The 25,107-nt window shown below is 42.5% G+C and overlaps 1 long non-coding RNA gene across 5 annotated transcripts in view; it reads left to right on the top strand.

The window, feature by feature from the left end:
* LOC143673197 (uncharacterized) overlaps positions 1 to 24,396 on the top strand; it is a 44,640-nt gene extending 20,244 nt beyond the window's left edge. Inside the window, exons 10-14 of one of the 5 annotated variants that reach the window (XR_013170243.1) lie at positions 5,445 to 5,577; positions 10,650 to 10,833; positions 11,968 to 12,087; positions 15,381 to 15,761; positions 24,010 to 24,396. This is a non-coding gene — a long non-coding RNA (uncharacterized LOC143673197). Of the gene's footprint in view, positions 1 to 5,444; positions 5,578 to 8,612; positions 8,955 to 10,645; positions 10,834 to 11,967; positions 12,088 to 15,380; positions 15,762 to 24,009 lie in introns of those variants that run through there. The other 4 variants (XR_013170241.1, XR_013170242.1, XR_013170244.1 and 1 more) reach the window with 4 other exon arrangements.
* Positions 24,397 to 25,107: the final 711 nt, after the last annotated feature.

The raw sequence follows: 25,107 nt of genomic DNA, 5'->3' as shown, positions 1-25,107 counted from the left end.
TCGCAGTGGAAGAGTCATTTGGCCTCAGGCCTTGCAGAGAGTGATGCACATTCCCTGGGGTTTGGGGAGAGCCTGGCTGCCACCACATGGTGGGGTTGAGCATGTGCCGTGGAGATGTCAGGGGGCCCAGGTGCAGCCGCCATGCTGGGAGAGGGTGGTCCCAAGGAAAAGGTGTTCTCCCCAGTGTCCCACGTGGTTGCATTTGGAGAGAGGCAGAGCTGTGCATAGGTGTTTGGAATGGGTTGGACTGCTTCTTTCAGAAGGCCCCAGGAGGAATGACTCTCAGACTGTGAAGTCTAGTGGACTTGCCCTGAAGGTTTTGGAAACCACTTGGGTCCTGTGTCCCCTGTGTTCCCTCCACCATATGAGAATGCATAGGTGTATCCCATGACTGTTACTCCTTTGTATGTTGGCAGCAAATGACTTGTCTTGGGTTTTTACAGGTCCGAAGCAACAGGGTAATTTTGCCTTCGATAGACCGTGCCATACCTCACTTTGATAGGAGTTTGTTCATTTCTAACTTTGTATTTCATGTCTGTTGCTATTGAAATGGTTTAAGGTCCCCTGATATTGTTATGAAATGAATGCATTTTGTATATCAGGAAAACATGTACTTTTTAGGGTCCATGCAGTGGAATGTGCTGATTTGAAATGATGTATGTCCCCTAGAAAAGAGGTGCTCTAATTTTAAATCCCATTTAATACAGGCAGAATAATCCCTATCCAATACTGTAAGTTTGAAATGGTCATCAGGTCCTCTGCCTGGAGATGTGATTCAATGAAGAGTGGTTGTTATGCCAGATTAGGTGACGACATGTCTCCAGTCGTTTTGGTGGCTCTTGGTAAATTTCTGGAGTCCTCTAAGAGAGGAAACATTTTGGAGAATGAAAGATGTACAGAGAGCAGAGCGGAATGACATGGCCATGAAAGGAGTGTCCACAAGCCAGCGACCTTTGGGGATGAAGAAGGAACATGCCTCCCAGGGAGCTTCCTGAAACAGGAAGCCAGGAGAAGATGCTCGGTGATGACGCTGTGCTTGCCACGGGCTCTGCCAGATGTGAGAGGCACCCTGACCATGTTCACCATGTGCCTTTGCAGGCGAGAGGGAGACTCTGACTCTGTTGACCGTGGGCCTTCTCCGTTGCTAGAGAGACCCTGAAGTTCATCGGCCTTGTTTGAGCAAGGTATCTTTCCCTGGATGCCTGTGATTGGACATTTCTGTGGACTTGTTTTAATTGGGCCATTTTCTCAGCCTTAGGCCTGTAACCTCGCAGCTTCTTCAACCCGCCGTTTGAAAAGCCATTCCGCCTCTGGTATATTGCATCCCTGCAACTGGCAAAGCAGAAGAGATTTTGTTACCGGAGAGTGGGATGCTGCTGCTGTAGTTTGCAAATACCAAAGATCCTGGAAAGGCTTTTTAAATGGAACAGGGGAAGGATCTGGGAAAATGGTGCTAAGCTTTTATGAGAAGGCCTAGAATGCTGTGAAGAGACTGTTGTTAGAAATGTGGCCTCTAAAGATCCCTCTGACGAGGCCGTTGACCGAAATGAGGCATGGGTTTTTGCAAACTGGAAGGGAGGCGATCCTTGTTTTCAAAGAGCAGGTCATCGGGCCGAATGGACTAGTGGCTTTGTCTGGCATATAGATTTTCAATGCCATGAACTTGGATAGTTAGCAGAAGAGCTCTCCGAATTGGATGTGGAAAGTGCAGCCTGGTCTCTCCTCACAGCTTGTCGTGAACTGCGACTGGAGAGAGAGAAGCTGAGACTTGAACTCTTGGGTAGAAAGAAACCGGGAGTTGATGTTGTGGCAACCTCTGGGCTTCCTGGCAGGGAGACCCCAATTAATAGTGCTCCGTGTGAGGATGGAACCAGCCCGTCTTTTCAGAGAAAGCCAGGATCGGACGTGGAGTTATCCAGGAAGGATCTGTGGAAATTCCTTATGTCTGATGGGCATGATCCAAGGCCCCTGTCTAGAAAGCCAGCGAGAGTGCTGGGGGTACCTGTAGAAAGTGAGCCCGTGTCAGCCTGGACTGCGCGGTTCAGAGGAGGGACCTGATGGCAGAAAACTAACTTCAGAGGCAAAACCGTGGAGGTTGAGGTCTGAAGTCGAGACACCTCGGGCCAGGAGTGGGGACCCAGGCAAGCCCGTGGAGAGGGTGAGTTTGCCCCACAGGCCGAGGATGGGCTTTCCACTTTGTTGCAGGGCAGAGTCATTCGACCTCAGGCCTTGCCGAGAGTGAGGCCCATTCCCTGGGGTTTGGGGAGAGCCTGGCTGCCACCACATGGTGGGGTTGAGCATGGGCCACGGAGACGGCAGTTAGCCCGGGTGCAGCCCCCGTGCTGGGAGAGGGTGGTGCCAAGAAAAAGGTATTCTCCCCCTGTCCCCCACGGTTTCATTTGAATAGTGAATGACGTCTTCATAGGCCTTTGTAACAGGTGGGATTGGTTCTTTTAGAAGCCCCAAAGATGAATGATGCTCAGACTTTGGAATCTAATCAAGTTTGCCTTGTAGGTTTTCGAAAATGCTTGGTTCCTGTGTCCACTGTTTTCTCCCACCCTGTGGGAGCATAGGTTTATCCCATGACTCTTCCTCCTTGGTATGTAGGCAGCAAATGTCTTGTCTTTGGTTTTTACAGGTCCATAGCCAGAGGCTAATTTACCTTAGAAAAACAGTGCCCATAACTAACTTTGATAGAAGTTTGTTCATTTCTAACTTTGTATTTCATGTCTGTCACTACAAAAATGGTTTAAGTTTCTCTGATTTTGTTATGGAGTGAATGAATTTTGTATATGACAACAACATATCCTTTCTAGGGTCCTAGTGGTGGAGTGTGCTGATTTGTAAGGATAGCTGTCCACTAGAGAGGCTGTGTTCTAATTTAAATCCCATTTCATGAAAGCAGCATCATCCCTTTCCAATAATGTATGTTTCCAACTATTATCAGATGCTGTCCCTGGAAATTTGATTTAATCAAGAGTCGTTGTGAAACTGGATTGCATGATGACATCTGTCCAGCCATTTGGGTGGTTCTGATAAGTTTCTGAAGTCCTTTAAAAGAGGAAACATTTTGGAGAATGAAAGATTCACAGAGAGCAGGGCAGCACTACATGGCCACAAGAAGCAGTGTCCACCAGCCAGCAACCTTTGCACATGAAGAAGGAGCATACCTCCCAGGGAGCTTTCTGAAATGGGAAGCCAGGAGAAGAATCTAGCAGATGATGCCTTACTTGCCATGTCCCCTTCCAGATGAGAGAGGCACCCTGACTGTGTACACCATTTGCCTTTGCACACGAGAGAGAAAGTATAACTGTGTTCACCATGTGCCTTCTCACGTGAGAGAGATACCCTGAACTTCATCGGCCTTCTTGGCCCCCAGTATTTCTTTATGTGTGCCTTAGATTGGATATTTCTGAAGGCTTGTTTTAATTGGACATTTTCTCGCCCTTAGAACTGTGAACTAGCAATTTATTGAATTTGCCTTTTTAAAAGCCACTCCAGTTTCAGTATATTGCATTCCTGCAGCTAGCAAACTAGAACAGATTTGGTATCAGAGAATGGGGTGCTGCTGCTGCAGTTTGCAAATACCAAAGAAGTTGGAACACCTATAAAATGGATAAGAAGATGAATCTCAGAGAATCATGAGTGCCTTGGTAGAGAAGGCCTAGAATGCTTTGAAGAGACTGTTGGCAGAAATGTGGAATCCAAAGATGCCTCTGAGGAGGCCATAGACCGAAATGAGGCATGTGTTATTGCAAACTGGAAGGAAGGCAATCCTTGTTTTCAATTAGCAGATAATCGGGCAGAATGAACTAGTGGCTTTTTCTCGAAGGTAGATTTTAAATGCCCTGAACTTAGATATTTAGCAGAAGAGATCTTCAAAATTCACTGTTGAAAGTGCAGCCTGGTTTCTCCTCACAGCTTAGCATGAAATACAACCTGAGAGAAATAAGCTGAGACCAGAACTCTTGGTAGAAAAACCAAAAGTGGATGTTCTGGAAAATTATGGGCTTCTAGAAGGGAGACCCCAGAGAATAGTGCTCCCTGTGAGGATGGACCCAGTCAGTCTTTCCAGAGAAAGCCAGGATCAGACATGGAGTTATCCAGGAAGGATTTGTGGAAACTCCTTGTTTCTGATGGGTGTGATCCAAGGCCCCTGCCTAGAAAGCCAACGAGAGTGCTGCTGGCACCTGTATAAAGAGAGCCACTGTCAGTCTGGACTGTCGGGTTCAGAGAAGGGACACAATGGAAGAAAAATAACCTCTGAGCAAAACCATGGAGGATAAGGTCTGAAGTCAAGAAGGCTCTGGCCAGGCGAGCCAACTGACCCAGGCCCCTGGAGAGGGTGAATTTGGCTCAAAGGCCGAGGATGTGCCTTGCACTTTGTTGCAGTGGGAGAGTCATTCCGCCTCAGGCCTTGTGGAGAGTGAAGCCCATTCCCTGGGGTGTGGGGAGAGCCTGGCTGCCACCACCTGGTGGGATGAACATGTGCCGTGGAGGTGGCAGAGAGCCTGGGTGCCGCCCCCATGCTGGGAGAGGGTGGTGCCACGAAAGTGGTGTTCACCCCAGTGTCCCACAGGGTTGCATCTGGAGAGAGGCAGGCCTCTGCATAGGCCTTTGGAATGGGTGGAGCTTCTGCTTCCAGTAGCCCTAAGGAGAAATGACTCTCAGACTTTGAAATCTAATGGACTTTGCGCTGTAGGTTTTTGAAACTGCTTGGGTCCTGTGTCCACTCTGTTCCCTCCACCCTATGGGAATGCATATGTGTATCCCATGTCTGTTCCTCCTTTGTGTGTTGGCAACAAGTGACTTGTCTTCAGGTTTTACAGGTCCAAAGCCAGAGGATAATTTTGCCTTAGAAAGAATGTGCCCATAACAAACATGGATAGACGTTTGTGTGTTTCTAGCTTTGTATTTCATATCTGTTGCTACCAAAATGGGTTAAGGGTCTCTGATATTGTTATGGAATAAATGTATTTTTTATATGGTGAAGACATGTCCTTTTTAGGATCCAGAGGATGGATTGTGCTGTTTTGAAAGGATGTATGTCCCCTAGAAAAGCCATATTTAAATGTAAATCCCATTTCATAAAGGCACAGTAATCCCGATTCAATACTGTATGTTTGAAACTAATCAGATCCTCTTCCTGAAACAGTTGACAATGTCTAGAGGCATTTTTGGTTGTCACACTGTGGGTAGCATTGCATGTGTTACTGCAGTTGCATGTGCAGAGGCCAGGAATGTGCTAAACATTCTATAATGTTTAAGAATTAGGTGCCCCCAGAGAAACGCTGCATGATTGAAAAGACAGGGAGAAAGTAAAATGACTTGCAAGTAAAAAATATTTTATAAAAATGCTAACGTCTTAACATCTTACAGAATATAACATTTAAGTAACATGAAAGTATAAAAATATTTAAAGTATTAAATTCCTAATATTTCAGGGCAGAGCCCCCCATGTGAAGTCAGACATGCCCTCAGGAAGCACTCAGAGCCTGTGGCAAATGGTGACTGGCCCTCTTCTTAATTTTCAAGGAGATGCCGCTCAGCAAGGTGGAACTCTCATCTCAGGTCCAGGTAAGCTTCACAGCACAGGTTCAGCAGGTGCATGGGCTGTGCCTTTTAAATGTCCAGAGGTCACTCATTTCCTCTATGAAATAGCCGCCCTAAGAAAGTGGGGACCTTGACGTTGTAACAGCCAGGGTGTTGTGATTTCATAGGGGGCATTTTTGTTTTCAAAGATGTCTGTGTAATTTGATGTCTGTTTATTTAAGATAAAGTGACTGTCATTCCATGCCTGAGTGATTTCAGGTATTTGAGAAAGGGAAAAGCAAATGTGATTCTGTGATTGTGATTTATATATGGTTATATTTATACTATATGTTTTACAAAGTTTTATAACACTTTTTAAAAATGTTCAGTGAAGGTGAACATTTCAAAATAGGGAAGAATCATCAAGAGGTCTTTTTTTACATCAATAGAATAATGTTATATATATATATATATTTAACTTTTTATTTGGCAATAAGTAAATTATTTATTTGGCCATAAATAATAATTTCAAACTTACAGGACAGAAGCAAAATTAATACAAACTCTGTACAGAGAACACCAGAAACCCCCCCAATCAGGTACCCAGATTTGCCAGTTTCAACATTTTGCCTCCTCTACCCTGTCTGCCTGTCTCTCCATCTATCTATGTATTTTCTGAACATCTGAAAGAAGGTTGTCCACATTTTACTCCTTGGTACATAATACTTCCACATACATTTCCTATAAACAAGCATATTCATTTGTGTAATCACCTTAAGTGTGGTTATCAACCTCCAAAAACTTAAATCTATAAAGTTAAGATATAAAGGTGACAATCTGTATTCCACTATATTCTTATGTTTCACTAATATCCTTTTGAGCCTTTTTACCTTCCTTATTTGCTCCCATCTGGTATCATGTATTACATTTAATTGTCATTATCTCTTCATCTTTTCTTCTTTTTTTTTTGTAGAATCATATATTCAACATAAACCTTCCCATCCCAGCCCCTCCCAGCCCCTCCCAGCACACGATGCAGTAGGATTAATCACACTCAGTATTGAAATATCCTCACCAGTATCCATTACTATAACTTTCCCTACACCCCAGATGAAACCCTGCACTCACTTTGCATTAACTCCTTATTGCCCTAACTCCCACCCCTGGTAACCTGTGCTCTGCTTTCTGTCACTATGAGCTTGCATATTCCCTAATAATTAAGTTTCTTCATGATTACCATGATCTTAAATTTAACACGCCAAGTTTATAACAATTTCATTTGCTTAGCTACCAATTTAAGAACTTCAATACCATCATAAACCATGCTCCCAAACCCCTTTACCCACCCAATTTTATGTACCGCATATCACACATTACATAGTTACACATTATGAGTCCCGGGCATTGATTTATCATATCTTATGCATGTGCCTTTTAGATCTTGTAGGAAGTGAAAAGTGGAGTTACTAATACAAAATACAATAGTGCTGGTATTTATATTTGCCCATGATATTAATTTACTGGAGATCTTTATTTCTCCATGTGTCTGTGATTTCATGTCTAGTGTCCTTTCCTTTCAACCTGCAGGACTCCCTTTGGCATGACTTGTAGGGTGAGTCTGATGGGGAAGAAGTCCCTCAGCTTTTGTTTTTCTGGGAATGTCTTAATTCCTCCCTCATTTTTGAAAGGCAGTTTTGCCAGATACAGAGTCATGGTCGGCTTTGGTTCCTTTTCATAGTTTTCATCTCACTATCAGTACTCTCTTTGTGCTCATCTGTCAATTCCCTGATTTCCTGTAATTCTTTGTCCATGTTTTCCTTTAGCTCTTGGGCATATTTAGGAACAATTTTAAAACATCTTTGTTTGGAATGTCCCAGGTCTGAGCAGCCTCACTGGTGGTTTCTGTGCTTTAATCTTCTCCTTCGCCTGGGCCATCACTTCCTGTTTCTTTGTGAGTTGTACTATTTTGATTAAACTTGGAAATTTTTATATTTTAATGCATCATTGCTGGAATTTCCACTCTGAGGCATGCATTCCTTAAATTTATATCCCACTACTGTTATGACAGGAGTTCTCCTTGAAAGACAGACACTAACGAAAGAAAGGAAGATGGAAAGAAAGGAGAAAGAAAACACCTTTCTGTGTCTTTGCAGATGGCCTGGGCAAGTTATCTCCTTCCACGCTTCTCCATACAATGAGTCTGGAGAATAGCTCCTGGCCAAGCCCTCCCTGGTCCTTTCTGCAGGGATGTCTTGTCCTGGGCATGCAGGTTTGGCCCTAAGAAATCCCATCTACATGGGTGTGAATGTCCTCTCTTCCCTAGGAAATAGTTTCCTCATGGTCCTGGCCACCGCACTGTTCATCCTACAGTCAGCAGCCTCTCACCCCAGGTAGCCATTTGCCTGTTCTTTGTAGGGGGATCAGTGAACCACCTTCCACGTGCAGGGCCAACTCTGGGAGGGTGAGCCCCTCGGGCCATGACCAGACAGATTCAGCCAGCCACACATGTTCTGAGTGTGTGCACGAGGGCTGCTCTGCCCCCTCTAGAACTGGGGCCAGGGATCTGCACTTGGGACATGAGTGGCCCCATGCTAAGCTGGTGGTGAAATAAGGAAGAGGCCAGCCAGGGTGCTGTGAGACCCCACCACTTTTAAGCCTTTTTTCTTGATTCTGGGCTGGCTTGTACGGACACTGCAATTCTTTTCTTTTTTTTTGTTACCTTTTTATTTATTGTATAGTGTAACATATATACAAGCAAAGAAATAAAAGAAACAATAGTTTTCAAAGCACTCTTCAACAAGTGTTTTCAGGACAGATCCCAGAGTTTGTCATGGGCTACCATACGATCCTCTCATATTTTTCCTTCTAGCTGCTCCAGAGTATAGGAGGCTAGAGGACTATATTCCCATCTCTAGCATCTGTGTATCTCTAAGTCTCCTATATCCTGTGTTATAAGTGTCTGATTATACCTTTATTCTGGTCATAAAAAGTGGACTCATATGGTATCTATCCTTTTGTGTCTGGCTAACTTCACTCAGCATTTTTTCCTCAAGACTCATGCATCTTGTTGTGTGTTTCAGGACATCATTTTGTCTTACTGCTGCATAACATTCCATCATATGTATATACCACATTTTGCTGATCCACTCATCTGTTGATGGGCATTTGGTCTGTTTCCATCTTTCGGTGATTTTGAATAATGCTGCTGCGAACGTTGGTGTGCAGATGTCTGCATAGTTGCTTTCAGCTCTTCGGGGTATGTACCAAATAGTGCTATTGCTGGGTCATAGGGAAACTCAATATTTATTTTCCTAAGGAACTGCCAAACAGTCTTCCATAGTGGCTGCACCATTATACATTCCACCAGCAGTGCAAAAGTGTCCCAATTTCTCCACATCCTGTCCAACTTTATAGTTTCCTGTTTGTTTAATAGTAGCCATTTTTTTACTTTGAATGTTTTTTAATTTTTAAATTAAAAAAATATATAACAACAAACAAATGTAAGCATTCTTAACTTTTCATCATTCCATTCTACATATATCATCACTAATTCACAATATCATCACATAGTTGCATATTCATCATCATGATCATTTCCTAGAACATTTGCATCAATTCACAAAAAGAAATAAAAACTCAACCACAAAAAATTCATACATAACATACCCCTACCCCTCACTTTCGTTGATCACTGGCATCCCAATCTAAATTTATTTAACATGTGTTTATTTTTATTCCATATGTTTTACTCATCTTTTGATAAGGTAGATAAAAGGAACATCAGACACAAGTTTTTCACAATCACACCATCACATTGTGAAAGCTATATCATGATACAATCATCTTCAAGAAACATGGCTACTAGAACACAGCTCTACATTTTCAGGCAGTACCCTCCAGCCTCTCCATTACATCTTGACTAACAAGGTGATATATATTTAATGCATAAGAATAACCTCCAGGATAATCTCTTGACTCTAATAGTAGCCATTCTTATACATGTGAGGTGGTATCTCATTGTAGTCTTAGTCTGCATTTCCTTATAGCCAGTGAAAATGAGGACTCCTTTATGTGCTTTTGAGCCATCTGTATTTGCTATTCAAAAAAGACCTATGCATTTCTTTAGCCCATTTTAAAACTGGGTTGTTTGTTCTTTTGTTGTTGAGTTGTATGATTTCTTTGTATACACAGGAAATGAAACCTTTGTCCGATGTGTAATTTCCAAATATTTTCTCCCATTGAGTTGACTGCCTCTTCAACTTTTTGACAAAATCTTTTGAGGTGCAGAAGCATTTGATATTGAGGAGTTCCCATTTATCTGTTTTTTGTTGTTGTTGCTTGTGCTTTGGTTGTAAAGTTTAGGCAGCTACTTCCTATTACTATGTCTTAAGATGTTTCCCTATATTTTCTACTAGAAGCTTTATGATGCTAGTTCTTATATTTATGTGTTTGATCTGCTTTGAGTTAATTTTTGTGTAGGGTGTAAGATAGGGGTCCTCTTTCATTCTCTTGACTATTGATATCGAGTTCTTCCATGCCCAGTTATTGAGAAGACTATTTTGTCTCAGTTCAAAGGATTTGGGGGCCTTGTCAAAATCAGTTGACCATAGATTTGGTGGTCTATTTCTGCACTCTCGATTCTGTTGTTCATTGCTTCCATCTTTGTGCCAGTACCATGCTGTTTTGACCACTGTGGCTTTATAATAGGTTTTAAAGTCAGGGAGTATTAATCCTCTCACTTTGTTCTTGTATTTTTAGGGTGCTTTTAGCTATTCAGAGTCTCTTTCCCTTCCAGATGATTTTGGTAGTTAGCTTTTTCCAAATCTTCAAAGTAGTTTGCTGGAATTTTCATTGGCACTTTGTTGAATCTGTAGATCAATTTGTTCCAGAAATGGAACAAAATGAAATAAGAATGACTGAAATATAGAACCATTGATGCAGCTGTCTGGCCCTAAGGACATCCTCAAGTCTTGCGGTGAATATCAGCCTTGCGAATGAAGAGTAAGGGTCAACTCTGCAGAGCTTAGAGAGGATGTGGCCACCACCTGGTATTTCAAGAGGATGAACACTGGTGTTTGAATGGGCCTTTAATAAAATATGATTGTTGTTTTAGGAAGAGTGAACTTGGACACAGTAAGAGTGAAATAGAGAGACAGCCATGTGATGGAGTCAGAGATTGAATTAGACTGCCACAAGCAGAGGAATTTCATTGCCACCCAATAGAAGCCAAGAGAGAGGCTTATAATGCATTCTCTCCTTTAAGAGGAGACAAGGCCCTGATAACACTTCACCTCCAAAATGGTAAGACAGTAAATATGCTGTTTTAAGACAGTGCATCTGTGGTACTTTGTGCAACAGCCCCAGAAAACTAAGACAGATACTAAAGGTTTGTTCTTTGAAACAGCGATGATATTGACAGACTTTTGCTCCAGCAACTGTAAAAAAGAGATGACTCAAATTGCTAAAAGCAGAAATGAGAGTGAGAATATTACCCTCAACTATAACATGTACGAATTCGATAACCCAGATGGAATGGACAAATTTCTAGAAAGACACAAACCACCTAAATTGATCCTGAAGAAATATAAATACTGATCAGACCCACATCAAGTAAGGAGATTGAATCAGTAATGTAAATACTTCCAAAAAAGGAAAGTCCACAATTGCTTGACTCATTGGTGTTTTACCTAGCATTTAAAGAATTAGCATCTAGATTTCTCAATCGCTTCCAAAATGTAGAAGGTGAGGGAACACTTCCTGACTCATTCTGGGAGACCAGTTTTTCCAAGATACCAATACTAGGTCAAAGTATTAAGATAAAATACAGACCAGTATTTCTTAGAAATATTGACCCAAAATGCTCAATAAGTAGCAAATTCAATTAAGCTGCTTTTTAAAGACATAATACACTGTCATAAGCACAATTTACTCCAGGAATAAAGGGCAATTCAACTTACAAAAATAAGGCAATATAATGTGCCAGGTAAATAGAATGAAGGGGAAAACCCATGATTATCCTAATTGAGACAGAAAAGCATCTGATAGAACAACACCCATCCATGGTAAAATCACTCAACAAACTGGAACTATAAAAGAAATCTCTCAACATCAAGAAGGACCTTAGAAAAAACACACAGCTGTCATTTAAAAAAAATTTTTGTTGACAAATCTTCACACAGATACAGTCCACACCTGTTGTACAATCAGTGGCTCATGATATCATCACATAGTTGTGAATTCATCACCATGATAATTTTTACAACATTTTCATAACTCCAGAAAAGAAATAGAAAGAATAAAGGGAGAACTCATAATCCCATACCCCTAACCCCTCCCTCTCATTGACCACCAGTTTTTCCATCTTCCCAATTTATTTTACCTCTATTATTTATTTATTTTTATCCATTTTTCTTTACTCATCTGCCCATACTCTAGATAAAAGGAGCATCAGAAGCAAGGTTTTCATAATCACACAGTGACATTGTAAAAGTTATATCTTCACTATACAATCATCTTCAAGAATCAAGTCTTCTGGAACACAGCTCAACTTTTCAGGTACTTCCCTCTGGCCACTCTAATACATCATAGACTAAAAAGGGATATCTGTAGAAAGCAGAAGAATAACCTCCAGCATAACCTCTTAACTCTGCCATGGAAAGTGTATTTTGTTTCATTTCTCTTTTACTCCTTTTGGTCAAGAAGTCTTTCTCAAACCCTTGATGCTGGGGCCCAGCTTTTCCTGGGATTTCTGTTCCACATTTCCAGGGAGATTTACACCCCTAGGAGTCACATCCCATGTAGTGGGGAGGGCAGTGAGTTCACCTGCTAGTTGGCTCAGAGAGAGAGGTCACATCTGAGCAACAATAGAGGTTCTCTGGGTGTGAAACTTAGGCTCAATTTTAAGTAGACTTAGCCTAACCTTTGCAGGAATAAGTTTCTTAGGGGCTGTGCTAGTTTGCTAGCTGCCAGAAAGCAATATGCCAGAAATGGAGTGGCTTTTTAAAAGGGGAATTTAATAAGTTGTTAGTTACCAGTTTTTATGCTGTGGAAATATGCCAACTACAGAAAGTCTATAGAAGTGCCCAATCTAAGGCATCCAGGGAAAGATACCTTGATTCAAGAAGGCTGATGAAGTTCAGGGTTTCTTTCTGAAGTGGAAAAGCACATAATGAACATGGCCTCATCTGCTTGCTTCCTTTCCAGCTCCCTGGGAGGCATTTCCCTTCTTCATCTCCAAAATTTGCTGGCCAGTGGACTCTCTGCTTTGTGGTTCTGTGACATTCTGTCATCCTTCTCTGCTCTCTCCGAATCTCTCTTTTATAGGAGTCCAGTAAAGTAATCAAGACCCACCTAGAATGAGTGGAGACGCATCTCCATCTAATCCAGTTTAACAACCTCTCCTGATGGAGTCACATCTCCAGGGAGATGATCTAATTAAGGTTTCAAACATCCAGTACTGAATATGGATTAGAAGAAACAGCTACTTTTACAAAATGGGATTAGGATTAAAACATGGCTTTTCTAGAATATGTACATCTTTCAAACCAGCACAGGAGCAGACCCCAAGGTCAAGGGCTCAGTATATTGATCTGGTTGTCCTTATTGCTTATAAGAAAAAAAAAACACAGTTGTCATCTTAATGGTGAATATCTGAAGTCTTTATTACTAGCAAGAGGATGGCAGAATAAGATAGGTTGAAGTCACCCCTGCTCCAAAGAACAGCTAGAGAAGTGACAGAAAAATGAGTGGGACATCGATTCCAGGGCGTAAGTGACCAGGGACTGTCTTCTGTACCACTTAGGGTTGCCCTGGTTGCAAAAACTGAAGAAGTGAAACGCATAGAACCAGAGTTCAACCAGCTAGTGCATAGTCTAATGTGCTGCTTTCCACACAGAGGTCCAGAACCCTCAGGAATGCAGAGACAGGGAGACAGGTACTAGGAAATAAGCCAAGCCATGTTTCTTGAACATGCTACACTCACGCATGCAGTTCCTGCCATGTCCTTCGCCAACACCCAGGCATCTGAACCCCATCACCTTCCCTTTCATCACCCTCCAAGCATGCCTGCCTTAAAGCCCCCACACATCCTCGCCCCACACAAACCCACTCACATACCCCAGAATGACACACCTCTCACAGGCAAGTGCACAGTCTCACCCCACCCCTGCTGGGAACTGTGAACCTGATCCCACCCCTAGTCCCCCTCACCTCCCTACCCCCTGTGCATAATCACCTGCACCTCAAGGCTGCAAGTGCTCACCTTCATAGCTGGGCAACATCTGCCCCCAAAACTTAGAGACATACAACACCCCCAAACCTTGTACAAACATACATCAGTGTCTGGCCTCCCCTGACCCATGCACGTGCATGCGTGCATTTCTGCCAACCCTCCCAACTCTGGGCAACTGTGGTCCTGTGCCTCGAGCCACCCCCAGCCCCATGCCATGTGTGTGCAACCCCACCCCACTATCTGTGAGCTCTTGACACATCTGGAAGGTAGATTTTAAATGCCACACCACTTGGATGTTTAGCAGAAGAGATCTCCAAGTGAAAGGTTGAAAGTGCAGGCTGGTTTCTCCTCAGCCCTTATTGTGAGATGCGACCAGAAAGAGATTCACTGAGACCTGAACTCTTGGGTATGAAACAACACAAAGTAGATATTGTGGAAAATTATGGGCTTCCAGGAATGGAAACCTCAGAGAATAGTGCTCTCTGTGAGGATGGCACCAGTCAGCCTTTTCAGAGAATGCCAGGATCGGACATGGAGTTATCCAGGAAGGATACTTCTATGTCTGATGGGCATGGTCCAAGACTACAGCCTAGAAAGCCAGCGAGAGTGCTCTGGGACCTGTACAAAGAGAGCAACTGCCAGCCTGGACTGTGGGGTTCAGACAAGGGACCTGATGGATGAAAAACAACTTCAGAGGCCAAACCATGGGAGCTGAGGTCCGAAGTGAAGCAGCCTCAGGCCAGGACAGCAGACCCACCCAAGCCTGTAGAGAGGGTGAATTTGGCTCAAAGGCTGAGGATGTGCCTTGCATTTTGATGCAGTGGAAGCATCATTCCACCTCAGGCCTTGCAGAGAGTGGGGCATATTCCTGGGGTTTGGGGAGAACCTGGTTGCCACCACATGGTGGGGTGAGGATATGCCACAGAGATGGCACAGAGCCTAGGTGCCGCTCCCATGCTGGGAGAGGGTGGCACCAAGAAATAGGTGTTCACCCCAATTTCCCACAAGGTTCCCTTTGGAGAGAGGCAAACCTCTGCAGAGGCCTTTGTTACGGGTGGGCCTGCTGCTTTCAGAAGCCCCAAGGACCAATGAATGTCAGACTTTGAAATCCAATGGACTTTGTTCTGCACATTTTCGAATCTGCTTGGGTCCTGTGTCCCCTGTGTTCCCTCCACCCTATCAGACAGCATGTGTGTACTCCAGGACTGTTCCTCCTTCATATGTTGGCAATAGTGACTTGCCTTGGGTTTTTAGAGGTCCAAAGCCAGAAGGTAATTTTGCAGTTCAGAGACCGTGCCATAAAGAACTTTGAAAGGACTTTGTTCATTTCTCACTTTGTATTTCATGTCTGTTGCTAGCGAAGTGGTCTAAGGTTCCCTGATACTGTTATGGAATGAATGTCTTTTGCGCGTGGGAGAAACAGGTCCTTTTATGGGTCCAGACGGTAAAATGTGCTGATTTGAAGGGATGCATGTCCCCTAGACAAGCTGTGTTCTATTTTCCATCCCATTTCAAAAAGGCAGAAGAATCCCCATCCAATAGTGTATGTTTCAAACTGGAATCAGATCCTCTCCCTGCAGGTGTGATTTAATCAGGCCTTTTTGTTTCGCTCGATTAGGTGAGGACATGACTCTAGTCCTTTCAGTGGGTCTCGGTATGGTGCTGGAGTCCTGAAAAAGAGGAACCTTTTTGGAGAATGACAGATGCACAGAGAGCAGAGCAGAACGACCTGGCCATGAGAAGCAGAGTCTAGCAGCCAGCGACGTTTGGAGATGAAGAAGGAACATGCCTCCCAGGGTGCTTCCTGAAACCGGAAGCCAGGAGAGAAAGCTAGCAGAAGACGCCGTGCTCACTGTGTCTCCATCCATATGAGAGAGGCACCCTGACCGTGTTCACCATGTGCCTCTGCAGATGAGAGAGAAAGTCTGACTGTGTTCACCATGTGCCTTCTCAGTTGAGAGACAAACCCTGCACTTCGTTGGCCTCCTTGATCCCCAAGGTATCTTTCCCTGGATGCCTTAGATTGGAATTGCTATAGACTTGTTTTAACTGGGTCATTTGCTCAGCCTTAGAAGTGTAAACTAGCAACTTACTGAGTTGGCCTTTTGAAAAACCATTCCGTTTCCGATGTATTGCATTCCTTCATCTGGCAAAGCAGAACCGATTTTGGTACTGGAGAGTGGGGTGCTGCTGCTGCAGTTTGCAAACACCAAAGATGTTGGAACGGCTTTTGAAATGGATGAGGGAAGGATGTGGGCTAATTGTGAGAACCTTGACAGAGAAGGCCTAGAATGCTTTGAAGAAACTGTTGGTAGAGATGTGGCCCCTAGAGATACCTCAGATGAGGCCGTAGACAGAAAAGAGGCATGTGCGATTGCAAAGCGGAAGAAAGGCGATCCTTGTTTTCCAGTAGCATGTAGTCGGGCAGGATGGACTAGTGGCTTTGTCTGGAAGGTAGATTTCAAACGTCATGAACCTGGATGTTTAGCATGAGAGATTTCCCCTTGAAATGTGAAAAGTGCAGCCTGGTTTCTCCTCACGTTATTGTCAGATGTGATCGGAGAGAGATGAGCTGAGGCCTGAACTCTAGGGTAGGAAGAAACCAGAAGTTGATGTTCGGGTAAAGTGTGGGCTTCCAGGAACTGAGATGCCAGGGAATAGTGCTCCCTGTGAGGACGGAACCAGTCAGTCTTTTCAGAGAAAGCCAGAATTGGACATGGAGTTCTCCATGGAGGGTTTGTGGAAACGCGGTCTGTCTGATGGGCATGATCCAAAGCTACTGCCTTGAAAGCCAATGAGAGGGCCGTGGGACCTGTAGAAAGAGAGCTACTGCCAGTCTGGAGTGTGGGGTTCAGAGAAGGAACACCATGGAAGCAAAGTGAGTTCAGAGGCAAAAGCATGGAGGCTGAGGTCTGAAGTCAAGAAGCCTCGGGCCAGGAGAGCGGACATACCCAAGCCTGTGGAGAGAGTGAGTTTGCCCCAAAGGCCAGGGATGGGCCTTCCACCTCATGGCAATGGAAGCGTCGTTCCGCCTCGGGCCTTGCAGAGAGGGGGGCACATTCCCTGGGGTTTGGGGAGAGCCTGGCTGCCACCACAGGGTGGGGTGAGCATGCGCGGCAGAGATGACACAGAGCCCGGCTGCCGCCCCCATGCTGGGAGGGGGTGGTGCCAAGGAAAAGGTGTTCTCCCCAATTTCCCACAAGGTTCCCTTTGGAGAGAGGCAGACGTCTGCAGAGGCCTTTGTTACGGGTGGGCCTGCTGCTTTCAGAAGCCCCAAGGACCAATGACTGTCAGACTTTGAAATCCAGTGGACTTTGTCCTGCAGATTGTGGAATCTGCTTGGGTCCTGTGTCCCCTATGTTCCCCCCAACCTATCCGACAGCATATGTGTATTCCAGGACTGTTCCTCCTTCGCATGTTGGCAACAAATGACTTGTCTTGGGTTTTTAGAAGTCCAAAGCCAGAGTGTAGTTTTGCCGTTCAGAGACTGTGCCCTAATGAACTTTGAAGGACTTTGTTCATTTCTCGCTTTGTATTACATGTCTGTTGCTAGTGAAGTGGTCTAAGGTTCTCTGATCCTGTTATGGAATGAATGATTTTTTTTTTTATTAAAAAAAGAATTAACAAAACAATTAGAAATCATTCCAATCTACATGTACAATCAGTAATTCTTAATAACATCACATAGTTGCATATTCATCATTTCTTAGTACATTTGCATCGATTTAGAAAAAGAAATAAAAAGACAACAGAATAAGAATTAAAACAATAATAGAAAGAAAAAAAAACAAAAAAAACAAAAACAAAAAACCTATACCTCACATGCAGCTTCATTCAGTGTTTTAACATAATTGCATTACAATTGGGTAGTATTGTGCTGTCCATTTCTGAGTTTTTATATCCAGTCCCGTTGTACAGTCTGTATCCCTTCAGCTCCAATTATCCCTTCTCTTTTTTTTTTTTTTTAATTAACGGAAAAAAAGAAATTAACCCAACATTTAGAGATCATACCATTCTACATATGCAATCATTAATTCTTGACATCATCACATAGATGATGTGCATGGTCATCATTTCTTAGTACATTTGCATTGGTTTAGAAGAACTAGCAACATAACCGAAAAAGATATAGAATGTTAATATAGAGAAAAAAATAAAAGTAATAATAGTAAAATCAAAACAAAACAAAACAAAACAAAAACCTATAGCTCAGATGCAGCTTCATTCAGTGTTTTAACATGATTACTTTACAATTAGGTATTATTGTGCTGTCCATTTTTGAGTTTTTGTATCTAGTCCTGTTGCACAGTCTGTATCCCTTCAGCTTCAATTACCCATTGTCTTACCCTGTTTCTAACTCCTGCTGAGCTCTGTTACCAATGACATATTTCAAGTTTATTCTCGAATGTCCGTTCACATCAGTGGGACCATACAGTATTTGTCCTTTAGTTTTTGGCTGGATTCACTCAGCATAATATTCTCTAGGTCCATCCATGTTATTACATGGTTCATAAGTTTCTCTTGTCTTAAAGCTGCATAATATTCCATCGTATGTATATACCACAGTTTGTTTAGCCACTCTTCTGTTGATGGAGATTTTGGCTGTTTCCATCTCTTTGCAATTGTAAATAATGCTGCTATAAACATTGGTGTGCACAAATGTCCGTTTGTGTCTTTGCCCTTAAGTCCTTTGAGTAGATACCTAGCAATGGTATTGCTGGGTCGTATGGCAATTCTATATTCAGCTTTTTGAGGAACCGCCAAACTGCCTTCCACAGTGGTTGCACCATTTGACATTCCCACCAACAGTGGATAAGTGTGCCTCTTTCTCCGCATCCTCTCCAGCACCTGTCATTTTCTGTTTTGTTGATAATGGCCATTCTGGTGGGTGTGAGATGATATCTCATTGTGGTTTTGATTTGCATTTCTCTAATGGCCAGGGACATTGAGCATCTCTTCATGTGCCTCTTGGCCATCCGTATTTCCTCTTCTGAGAGGTGTCTGTTCAAGTCTTTTTCCCATTTTGTAATTGGGTTGGCTGTCTTTTTGTTGTTGAGATGAACAATCTCTTTATAAATTCTGGATACTAGACCTTTATCTGATATATCATTTCCAAATATTGCCTCCCATTGTGAAGGCTGTCTTTCTACTTTCTTGATGAAGTTCTTTGATGCACAAAAGTGTTTAATTTTGAGGAGTTCCCATTTATTTATTTCCTTCTTCAGTGCTCTTGCTTTAGGTTTAAGGTCCATAAAACCGCCTCCAGTTGTAAGATCCATAAGATATCTCCCAACATTTTCCTCTAACTGTTTTATGGTCTTAGACCTAATGTTTAGATCTTTGATCCATTTTGAGTTAACTTTTGTATAGGGTGTGAGAGATGGGTCTTCTTTCATTCTTTTGCATATGGATATCCAGTTCTCTAGGCACCATTTATTGAAGAGACTGCTCTGTCCCAGGTGAGTTGGCTTGACTGCCTTATCAAAGATCAAATGTCCATAGATGAGAGGGTCTATATCTGAGCACTCTATTCGATTCCATTGGTCGATATATCTATCTTTATGCCAATACCATGCTGTTTTGACCACTGTGGCTTCATAATATGCCTTAAAGTCAGGCAGCGTGAGACCTCCAGCTTCGTTTTTTTTCCTCAAGATGTTTTTAGCAATTCGTGGCACCCTGCCCTTCCAGATAAATTTGCTTATTGGTTTTTCTATTTCTGAAAAATAAGTTGTTGGGATTTTGATTGGTATTGCATTGAATCTGTAAATCAATTTAGGTAGGATTGACATCTTAACTATATTTAGTCTTCCAATCCATGAACACGGTATGCCCTTCCATCTATTTAGGTCTTCTGTGATTTCTTTTAGCAGTTTTTTGTAGTTTTCTTTATATAGGTTTTTTGTCTCTTTAGTTAAATTTATTCCTAGGTATTTTATTCTTTTAGTTGCAATTGTAAATGGGATTCGTTTCTTGATTTCCCCCTCAGCTTGTTCATTACTAGTGTATAGAAATGCTACAGATTTTTGAATGTTGATCTTGTAACCTGCTACTTTGCTGTACTCATTTATTAGCTCTAGTAGTTTTGTTGTGGATTTTTCCGGGTTTTCGACGTATAGTATCATATCGTCTGCAAACAGTGATAGTTTTACTTCTTCCTTTCCAATTTTGATGCCTTGTATTTCTTTTTCTTGTCTAATTGCTCTGGCTAGAACCTCCAACACAATGTTGAATAATAGTGGTGATAGTGGACATCCTTGTCTTGTTCCTGATCTTAGGGGGAAAGTTTTCAATTTTTCCCCATTGAGGATGATATTAGCTGTGGGTTTTTCATATATTCCCTCTATCATTTTAAGGAAGTTCCCTTGTATTCCTATCTTTTGAAGTGTTTTCAACAGGAAAGGATGTTGAATCTTGTCGAATGCCTTCTCTGCATCAATTGAGATGATCATGTGATTTTTCTGCTTTGATTTGTTGATATGGTGTATTACATTAATTGATTTTCTTATGTTGAACCATCCTTGCATACCTGGGATGAATCCTACTTGGTCATGATGTATAATTCTTTTAATGTGTTGTTGGATACGATTTGCTAGAATTTTATTGAGGATTTTTGCATCTGTATTCATTAGAGAGATTGGTCTGTAGTTTTCTTTTTTTGTAATATCTTTGCCTGGTTTTGGTATGAGGGTGATGTTGGCTTCATAGAATGAATTAGGCAGTTTTCCCTCCACTTCGATTTTTTTGAAGAGTTTGAGGAGAATTGGTACTAATTCTTTCTGGAACGTTTGGTAGAATTCACATGTGAAGCCATCTGGTCCTGGACTTTTCTTTTTAGGAAGCTTTTGAATGACTAATTCAATTTCTTTACTTGTGATTGGTTTGTTGAGGTCATCTATGTCTTCTTGAGGCAAAGTTGGTTGTTCATGTCTTTCCAGGAACCCGTCCATTTCCTCTAAATTGTTGTATTTATTAGCGTAAAGTTGTTCATAGTATCCTGTTATTACCTCCTTTATTTCTGTGAGGTCAGTAGTTAGGTCTCCTCTTCCATTTCTGATCTTATTTATTTGCATCCTCTCTCTTCTTCTTTTTGTCAATCTTGATAAGGGCCCATCAATCTTATTGATTTTCTCATAGAACCAACTTCTGGTCTTATTGATTTTCTCTACTGTTTTCATATTTTCAATTTCATTTATTTCTGCTCTAATCTTTGTTATTTCTTTCCTTTTGCTTGCTTTGGGATTAGTTTGCTGTTCTTTCTCCAGTTCTTCCAATTGAACTGTTAATTCCTGCATTTTTGCCTTTTCTTCTTTTCTGATATAGGCATTTAGGGCAATAAATTTCCCTCTTAGCACTGCCTTTGCTGCATCCCATAAGTTTTGGTATGTTGTGTTTTCATTTTCATTCTCCTCGAGGTATTTACTAATTTATCTTACAATTTCTTCCTTGACCCACTCGTTGTTTAAGAGTGTGTTGTTGAGCCTCCACGTATTTGTGAATTTTCTGGCATTCTGCCTATTATTAATTTCCAACTTCATTCCTTTATGATCCGAGAAAGTATTGTGTATGATTTCAATCTTTTTAAATTTGTTAAGACTTGCTTTGTGACCCAGCATATGGTCTATCTTTGAGAATGATCCATGAGCACTTGAGAGAAAGGTGTATCCTGCTGTTGTGGGATGTAATGTCCTATAAATGTCTGTTAAGTCTAGCTCATTTATAGTAATATTCAGATTCTCTATTTCTTTATTGATCCTCTGTCTAGATGTTCTGTCCATTGATGAGAGTGGGGAATTGAAGTCTCCAACTATTATGGTATTTGTGTCTATTTCCCTTTTCAGTGTTTGCAGTGTATTCCTCACGTATTTTGGGGCATTCTGGTTCGGTGCGTAAATATTTATGATTGTTATGTCTTCTTGTTTAATTGTTCCTTTTATTAGTATATAGTGTCCTTCTTTGTCTCTTTTAACTGTTTTACATTTGAAGTCTAACTTGTTGGATATTAGTATAGCCACTCCTGCTATTTTCTGGTTGTTATTTGAATGAAATATCTTTTCCCAACCTTTCACTTTCAACCTATGTTTATCTTTGGGTCTAAGATGTGTTTCCTGTAGACAGCATATAGAAGGATCCTGTTTTTTAATCCATTCTGCCAATCTATGTCTTTTGATTGGGGAATTCAATCCATTAACATTTAGTGTTATTACTGTTTGGATAATATTTTCCTCTGCCATTTTGCCTTTTGAATTATATATATATCATATCTGACTTTCCTTCTTTCTACACTCTTCTCCATACCTCTCTCTTCTGTCTTTTTTGTTCTGACTCTAGTGCTCCCTTTAGTATTTCTTGCAGAGCTGGTCTCTTGGTCACAAATTCTCTCAGTGACTTTTTGTCTGAGAATGTTTTAATTTCTCCCTCATTTTTGAAGGACAATTTTGCTGGATATAGGAGTCTTGGTTGGCAGTTTTTCTCTTTTAGTAATTTAAATATATCATCCCACTGTCTTCTAGCCTCCATGGTTTCTGCTGAGAAATCTACACATAGTCTTATTGGGTTTCCCTTGTATGTGATGGATTGTTTTTCTCTTGCTGCTTTCAAGATCCTCTCTTTCTCTTTGACCTCTGACATTCTAACTAGTAAGTGTCTTGGAGAACGCCTATTTGGGTCTAATCTCTTTGGGGTGCGCTGCACTTCTTGGATCTGTAATTTTAGGTCTTTCATAAGAGTTGGGAAATTTTCAGTGAAAATTTCTTCCATTAGTTTTTCTCCTCCTTTTCCCTTCTCTTCTCCTTCTGGGACACCCACAACACGTATATTTGTGCGGTTCATATTGTCCTTGAGTTCCCTGATACCCTGTTCAAATTTTTCCATTCTTTTCCCGATAGTTTCTGTTTCTTTTTGGAATTCAGATGTTCCATCCTCCAAATCACTAATTCTATCTTCTGTCTCTTTGAATCTATCATTGTAGGTATCCATTGTTTTTTCTATCTTTTCTACTTTGTCCTTCACTTCCATAAGTTTTGTGATTTGCTTTTTCAGTTTTTCTATTTCTTCTTTATGTTCAGCCCATGTCTTCTTCATGTCCTCCCTCAATTTATCGATTTCGTTTTTGAAGAGGTTTTCCATTTCTGTTCGTATATTTAGCATTAGTTGTCTCAGCTCCTGTATCTCATTTGAACTATTGGTTTGTTCCTTTGACTGGGCCATATTTTCAATTATTTGAGCGTGATCTGTTATCTCCTGTTGGTGTCTGCACATTTAGACAGATTTCCCTGGGTATTGGATCCAAAAGTTTGGAAGATTTTCCTGTGAAATCTCTGGGTTCTGTTTTTCTTATCCTGCCCAGTAGGTGGCACTCATGGCACACGTTTGTCTGCGGTTCCCACCAGTAAAAGGTGCTGTGGGACCTTAAACTTTGGAAAACTCTCACCGTCCTGGGGGTTCGCTAGCCAAAGTGGCTTGAGCCGGCCCGCGGTCCGAACGCAGGGAGGGTTGCTGGTCGCCGCAGCCAGGGAAAGAGCCCGTCCGAATTTTCTAGTCGGCCCTGGGCAACAAGCGTGGCGGGAGGGCGCCAGCGGCAGCGGCCCGCCCGAGAGAGTGCACGTTCCCCGGGAGTCACGGGTTTGGAAGGCGCCTCCCCCACCCGTGACCATTCTCCGCAGCCTCTGGGTTTCCGATCCAATTCTCTCAGTTGGTCCGGGGGCTGTGCGTGGTGTGGGCGCCAGCCGCCTTGGTTTCAGGGGACCGCCTCTCCAATTCTCCAAGCCGGCCCGGGAAGGGGGAAGGGAGTAACTCCGGCCGCTTGCCACCCCGCCCGGTAAGGTCCGCGCGCCTCGGCGATCTCACCCGAGCTGCTTCTCTCAGCCAGCCAGCTGTTCCAGGATGGGGTACACTGTCTTTTTTATCTCTCTTGTGGCTTTGGGTGCTTTCTGTATCATTTCTACTCCCCTAGTAGGTGTCCTGGAGAAGAAACTAAGATCCGCGCGTCTTACTAAGCCGCCATCTTCCAGGAAGTCTGGAATGAATGATTTTGCACATGGGAGAAACAGGTCCTTTTTAGGGTCCAAACGGTGAAAGGTGCTGATTTGAAGGGATGCATGTCCCCTAGACAACCTGTGTTCTAATTTCAATCCCATTTCAAAAAGGCATAAGAATCCCTATCCAATAGAGTATGTTTCAAACTGGAATCAGATTTATTCCCTGCAGGTGTGATTTAATCAGGCCTTTTTGTTTCTCTCGATTAGGTGAGGACATGACTCCAGTCCTTTCAGTGGGTCTCAGTATGGTGCTGGAGTCCTGTAAAAGAGGAAAGTTTTTGGAGAATGACAGATGCTCAGAGAGCAGAGTGAAACAACCTGGCCACGAGAAGCAGAGTCTAGAAGTGAGTGACGTTTGGAGATGAAGAAGGAACATACCTCCCAGGGAGCCTCCTGAAACTGGAAGCCAGGAGAGAAAGCTACGAGAAGATGCCGTGCTCATGATATCTCCATCCATATGAGAGAGGCACCCTGACCATGATCACCATGTGCCTCTGCAGATGAGAGAGAAAGTCTGACTGTGTTCACATTGTGCCTTTTCAGTTGAGAGACAAACCCTCCACTTCGCTGGCCTCCTTGAAACCCAAAGTATCTTTCCCTGATGCCTTAGATTGGAATTGCTATAGACTTGTTTTAATTGGGTCATTTGCTCGGCCTTAGAAGTGTAAACTAGCAACATATTAAACCTGCTGTTTGAAAAGCAATTTCATATCTGGTATATTGCATCCCTGCAGCTGGCAAAGTAGAAGAGATTTTGATACCAGAGAGTGGGGTGCTGCTGCTAAAGTTTACAAATCCCAAAGATCCTGGAACTGCTTTTTAAATGGAAAAGGGGAAGGATCTGGGAAAATGGTGCAAAGCTTTTGCGAGAAGGCCTAGAATGCTGTGAAGACACTGTTGTTAGAAATGTGGAATGTAAAGATGCTTCTGACGGGGCCGTCGACTGAAATGAGGCATGGGTTTTTACAAATTGGAAGCGAGGCGAACTTTGTCTTCAAAGAGCAGGTCATCGGGCCGAATGGAGTAGTGGCTTTGTCTGGCATGTAGATTTTCAATGCCATGAACTTGAATAGATAGCAGAAGAGATCTCCAAATTCGATGTGGAAAGTGAATACTGGTTTCTCCTCACAGTTTGTTGTGAAGTGCGACCGGAGAGAGAGAAGCTGAGACTTGAACGCTTGGGTACTAAGAAACCAGAAGTTGACGTTTCGGCAAATTCTCGGCGTCCTGGCAGGGAGACCCCAGACAACAGTGCTCCGTGTGAGGATGGGATCAGTCAGTCTTCTCAGAGGAAAACCAGTTCGG

This window comes from Tamandua tetradactyla, unplaced genomic scaffold (assembly GCF_023851605.1).
Source record: "Tamandua tetradactyla isolate mTamTet1 unplaced genomic scaffold, mTamTet1.pri scaffold_183_ctg1, whole genome shotgun sequence".
NCBI classification, from domain to species: Eukaryota; Metazoa; Chordata; class Mammalia; order Pilosa; family Myrmecophagidae; genus Tamandua; species Tamandua tetradactyla.
This window is presented reverse-complemented; position numbering and strand designations above follow the sequence as displayed.